The sequence below is a fragment of the Phalangium opilio genome, unplaced genomic scaffold (genome assembly GCF_054372755.1).
Source record: "Phalangium opilio isolate 3A_F unplaced genomic scaffold, DU_Popi_V2 ptg000032l_1, whole genome shotgun sequence".
NCBI classification, from domain to species: Eukaryota; Metazoa; Arthropoda; class Arachnida; order Opiliones; family Phalangiidae; genus Phalangium; species Phalangium opilio.
The window spans coordinates 9775960-9781666 of NW_028324159.1; the positions used below are offsets into that span (position 1 = coordinate 9775960).

The window sequence follows — 5707 nt, forward strand, 5'->3', positions numbered from 1 at the left end:
ATTTCATTCTAATAATCAATATTTTAACTATAACAGAAAAAGTTTCTTGTATTAGAGTGAGTTATTAAAGTCTTTGTGAGAGGAGGATTTATTTTGTTGTTTTTTTTCCTGTGGATTTATAGACTTATATACTTTGTTCCAGTATTGGTTATCAGCAGTGGCTTTCAGCACAAGCAAAAATAGGTCTCTATGTAACGACGAACAAATATTTTGTTTCATTATACAGAATATCGCGTTTTAAAATCCTAAATATCAGTATTGCTTTCTTCTGTTGGCAGTACGCAAAAACCTACCTCCCATAGAGACCTAGCATTGCTCGAACTGACCACCGAAGCTGGAACAGTGTATATATCGCGTCAGCTGCCGTCGGAGGTAAGGAGTAGAGCGAGGGGTTGGATATTTTGGATAAAATGTAGGGGATTTCGAAATCCAATTTGATTTCTTCGTGTATCGTTTGATTTCGTCGGATTTTGATTCATTTCAAGATTCGATAAATTCCCACGGATTTCGTCGGATTATATTTCCACGGATTTTGAGGTATTTCCTGTGATTTCCTCGTATTTTCAGATTTTTCTGTTGATTTCGTTGGATTCTGAGATTTTTTCTTGGATTTTGTGATTGTTTTAATGAATTTCGCGATGTCTTTACTGATTTTGTGATTTTTTTAATGATTTTTTTATTTTGTTTTTTCTTTACTGATTTTCTGATTTCGTTATTTCGTTACTGATTTCGGATTTTTGTAAAATTTCGAAATCAGCGAAATAAGTTTGATTTCATTCCGGATTTCTGATTTTGTTATTGATTTCTTATTTCTTAAGTTGGATTTCGTGAATGACCGACCCCTCGGAGTCGCCTATCCTATAGCGAGAAAAAAATTTCCTCGCGCGTTTATGATTTCCCAACAAAACGAGAGGAGAGAGTCTTGTCTGGTTGTCATCCATTATGACAGTGCAGAGAATGTAGGGGAGAATTATACCCCTTCTGTTTTGTTCTGCCAACTACTGTTGGTTCTTTACATGTACATGAAAGAAACAGATGAAAATCGGGTTCGGGGTAGGAGTGTTGTTCAAAGACTGGTAAAAAGGAGACAGAAGTAGATTACCGTGGCGCGAAAAGTTTATTTTTGAATTTTGCCTCTGATTTCCAGAAATCTTATGGTTGAAATGTATTTATTATTATCTGGGAGAGTTTCTAATTGTGTTTGATAAGGCTAAATATGTTTAAAATTATATTAACGGCTTGTTGAAAATAAAATTTAACATAGAGTTGTAGCTTTAAGTTCATTTACTTCTGACAAGAAAATCTACGTGACGAATTGTAGGCGGATTTATATATAATGATAATGCATGAAAGGGATAAAATAGATCGGATAACAGAGACAGATAAGAATCACTTGACGTGGGGCCTTTGGGACTTGGGCTAAATATATTTTTAAAAGTGGACAAGAAAATTTCACTCTTCGTTTCTCTTTGGGTACATTATGGGTTACTATACCGAAGGTTTACGAATAACTAAAAACGTGGACGTGGTCATGTGGTACACTGCAGGCTTGTGTTATGTGACTTAAGAGTCGCGTACAAGTGTCTTCATCGTTATCGGCGTTAATCTCTGTTGAAAAGGAGAATTAATTGTTGCAACTAATTGGAAGAATAGGAACTTGGCAATTCGGGCTTAACTCCGCCCCCAGCGCCATTATGGTATGTTTTTTAACAGAATGAAAGCTATATAAGCCCCTCCTCCTGGTAGGTTTTTTAGCACTACTGAAGGTAGACTGACGTTGCATGATGTAGTACTGCCAAGTCCCTATTATGGGTTTGATATAGCTTCTGGAAGGCTTCTGGTTTGTTCGCATTTATTTTGCAATTCCTTCACAACATGTTAATTTTGGACTAATTACACAAATTTAAAATAATCCTAATTAAAGTGTCGTTTAAATGGAAACTGGTTCCAAGCGTAATTTGAATTACCGCAGACATTTGTGAGATATCAAGGTTAGATTAATTACTTTTAGATGAAAACAGTAGGGAAGTTATTTTGTCTCGGTTATGACAGCTAATCCACCTTAATCCCAATCGTCTTAAGTTGGGGCTATCTCGGGATTCTTGGAGGGGATTAACTGGAAGAAAATTAAGAAATTCGTCTGTGGTATGTTACAGTAGCAGCCGACAGACGAATTTCTTCCCGTGCCTCTCCTCCACGAATCACAAGATAAGCCTATTTTCTGGCGATAGGGAATAAGGTGGATCATAAGTTAATAAGTTATTTTCCGTAAGTATGAAACTTATGCTAGAGACTTACTGAGAGCTATCGAGATGGACGCTAGAATTGAGTACACTCGGTTTTCCAGTCCATCTTTCTATTTAGTCTGTGTTAAGCCTTTGTCAACGTCACTTCAACACAAGCTCTCAGTAACCAGTGACAAACTTATGGAACATATCTTATGACCTTATGGTGGATTGAAAATATTAATTAGTAATAATTCGTATTCATAATAAATTAGGAAAATTGAAGCGTTTAAATAGTTTTTAAAGCCATAATTAATTACTTGAGACTCAATCGCAATCAGTGCCTACAGATGGAAAGTTCAAACAGAGAGCTTCGAACGGTATGAGTCGTAGGATTTAAAAGTATTGTAATAAATGCCGGCGCGATTTATCTATTATGAATAATTGAGGATCCTACCTTTATTTTCTACTATATTTTCACTCTGGAAAATCTAGATGTATGTATAGACAAAAAGGGTAGAAACACTTTGTTTCAATCGTATTTAGAAACTGTGGGTTAAATATTTAATAGGCTTCTTTTTAAGTAATTGTTCAAATTACAAGGGAGGTAAATTAAAAGAACTAAGGCAATTTTAAAGCAAAATATTTAGTGGTTACAAATAATTTTCTTTTCAAGCCATTTTTTATTTTGAAATGTCGATAAATTTGGGAATGAAAACACCGTTATAAAGAAATTTGTTATAAATAAGTAACACAACGTTATTAAAATACAATGCCGAACCAATTCTTCTCGAATTTCTTGGCAATATCATTCGTATTTAGCTTCTTTAAAATCTCTAGTCTTAATTTGATCTGTTCTAGCATCACAGAATTAATAAAGGTTTCTTTTATTGGGCTGTAATAACAAAACGCTTCAATAGTAGGAAAATTTCAGCACAATCGCTCTTGTGAAAACTGTTTGCATCTTTCAAAATCACAAAAAAATCCGAATACTTCTAATATGTTAATTTCTTGCCTAGCTATGCTATTAAGCTGGCAACTAAATAATTACAATTAGCAGTTAGAAAAATGTTTTAAACTAATTAATTAGCCAATTAGTAATTTGACATATAAACTAATTCAATTCAATAAGAAATTAGTCATTTATTTTTAAATTAATTAATTTCAATTACAAATTTCTAATTAATTACCTGTATAATTAAGGTCAAAAAATTAACCGTAAGTAAAAAATAACACCATGAAAGTGCCCATGGACTTCCTACTCCGCCTTTGGTTATGCATTTATTGTTTTCGATAAAGGGGTATGAAAGCCTAACATGTATTATTCTCGAGAAATGAGAAAAGCCTCGAAACTTCCGTCATGCTAAATTTAGTTTCATTTCATCATTTTTCTTGCCACTGTTCCTAAAACGGACTCCGGAGTTTTAAATCCATGCGCACTGCTATTAATTCAAGAGGGAAAAATCTTGATCGAAATACGGGAGTTACGATTTACGAAAGAGTCAGTTTTCACTGTGAAACGGAGAGAGAGGAAACAGTGGGTGGGTTAACAATTTTGTTCCCCCCTCACTACTGGTAGTGGGACGCAATCTCTCCCGTTTAGATGGTTTTTTACAACAAATCGGCGAAAGAGATTAATTGAAAATCCAATTGGCTAATAAGCCAAAACTAAATCTAATTAATTTTAAAATAGATAAATGCCTTTCCGATGCACACTTAGTTATTATAATTATTTCCCAATTAGCTGTAAATTAATTAAAATTCAATTACCATTTTCAATTAGTGAAAAATGCCAATTAATTAGATTTTTAAATAGCTAACTAACTAATTAGCACGGCTCGGATTTCTTGTATCTCTTTCCCCCGAGTAAAATCTTTGTTTAGCAACTATACTCAGAGTTTGAGCGAAATCTCAAGAAATCTCGGTTTGGAAATTATCAATATATTTTTGAAATTAACGTAACCAACGATTCATCATTTTCTGATTTAGGGTAAAAACTGACATACATTTCTCACGTAATTACCTTGATATTTCGGGTTCACGGGTAGTTGACCGGTTTTCAAAAGAGCGTTTTGGAATAAAGCAATGCCCAAAACAGCGGTTTGCAAAACCGCGTTGAAGCAAAACCGCAGTTGCTGTTTCCGCGTTTCTCAATACAGTGCTATTTCCCAAAACAGCGGCTGCTATTTCCGCGTTTCTCAATATAGCGCTATTTTCCCAACCAGCGGTTTAGCGCTACAGCGTTTCATAACCGTTTGTGATCCTCAGGTTATGGACTGGTTCGCGGAATATATTCTGGAAAAGGTGGCAGCAAATTAATATGAGTATATTTTCGAAAAGGTGGCAGCAAATTAATAGGAAAATCTTTTGGAAAAGGTGGCAGCTAATTAATAGGAAATTCTTTTGGAAAAGGTGGCAGCTAATTAATAGGAGGATATTTTGGATAAGGTGGAAGGTAATTTATAGGAGTTCAAATAATCCATCCCAACCAAACATTAAAACGCATTAACAAACTACACACAGAATAAAAATGCTGTAAAATAAACACTATGGTAATGGCAATAGCGTATGCCATCAAGATGATGTTAATTTAATTGCGCATCCTCCCTGTTTTTAATACCGTCAACAATACTGTTTTTCTAAACAGTGGAACTAACAGTTTTTAGTATTAATTGTTCGTGTATTCAGGGGCGTTTGTAGCTTTTAAAATAACCGCTTCAGAGGTTGTTTCAAAGACAGTCTTAACCGTTGATTATATTGTAGGGGTCAATGAAAAAACCAGCACTATATGCTGTGTTACTACCAATAAATCACAGTTACATAAAATTTCTGCTGCTGTAAAACTAACAGCAAAATATGTGGTTTTAAACTCACTAAGCACTGTGGATTAAAACGTGGATTGCTGTGAAAATAAAAACACATCATGCTGTTTCAAACCGCTTATAGTACACTAAAAATATAGGGTTGCTGTAAAAATAACAGCTCTTAGAACAGTTATAAATCCCGGAGTTTATTTTGATAAAGACGCTCCTTGCTGTTAAACTAAAAGCACTCAAACCTTTATTAAAAACATTAAGCTCTGTTGGTTAAGATGCAACTTGTCATTTATATAAGACGACTAGCTGTTTTTAACATACTGTCCATTAGGGCAGATTTATACTGGTTGCTGTTATAAACTCTAAGAAAAAGCGGTGTGCTTTAACACCTTTAAAAGTAGTTTATATCGGTCCAAATTTGACACCATTACAGGTGTTCATTTACACCCCAGAAAGGGTTTAATAACACTTATTTGAGCAATTAGTGTCAAAGATAAGAATAAAATGGTGCTACAGAGTTTCAGTTTAACACCATTTTAACTCTTATATCGAAATAAAAGTTAATTTTTACTCCCTTATGAGTGTTGTGAAATTCCTTAAAGGGTACAGCATAACACCTTTCCGAGTTTAAATAACGCTTTCTGAGTGTCGCATGACACCTTCCTG

General features: G+C 34.3%; 1 long non-coding RNA gene across 1 annotated transcript; it reads right to left on the reverse strand.

Annotated features, from left to right (window-relative positions):
* Positions 1 to 3349: 3349 nt before the first annotated feature.
* On the reverse strand, positions 3350 to 4540 carry LOC149685949 (uncharacterized). Its single transcript, XR_016384113.1, has 2 exons — positions 4249 to 4540; positions 3350 to 3667 (listed from the first exon to the last, which is right to left on the reverse strand). It is a non-coding gene; the product is annotated as an uncharacterized LOC149685949 (long non-coding RNA).
* Positions 4541 to 5707: the final 1167 nt, after the last annotated feature.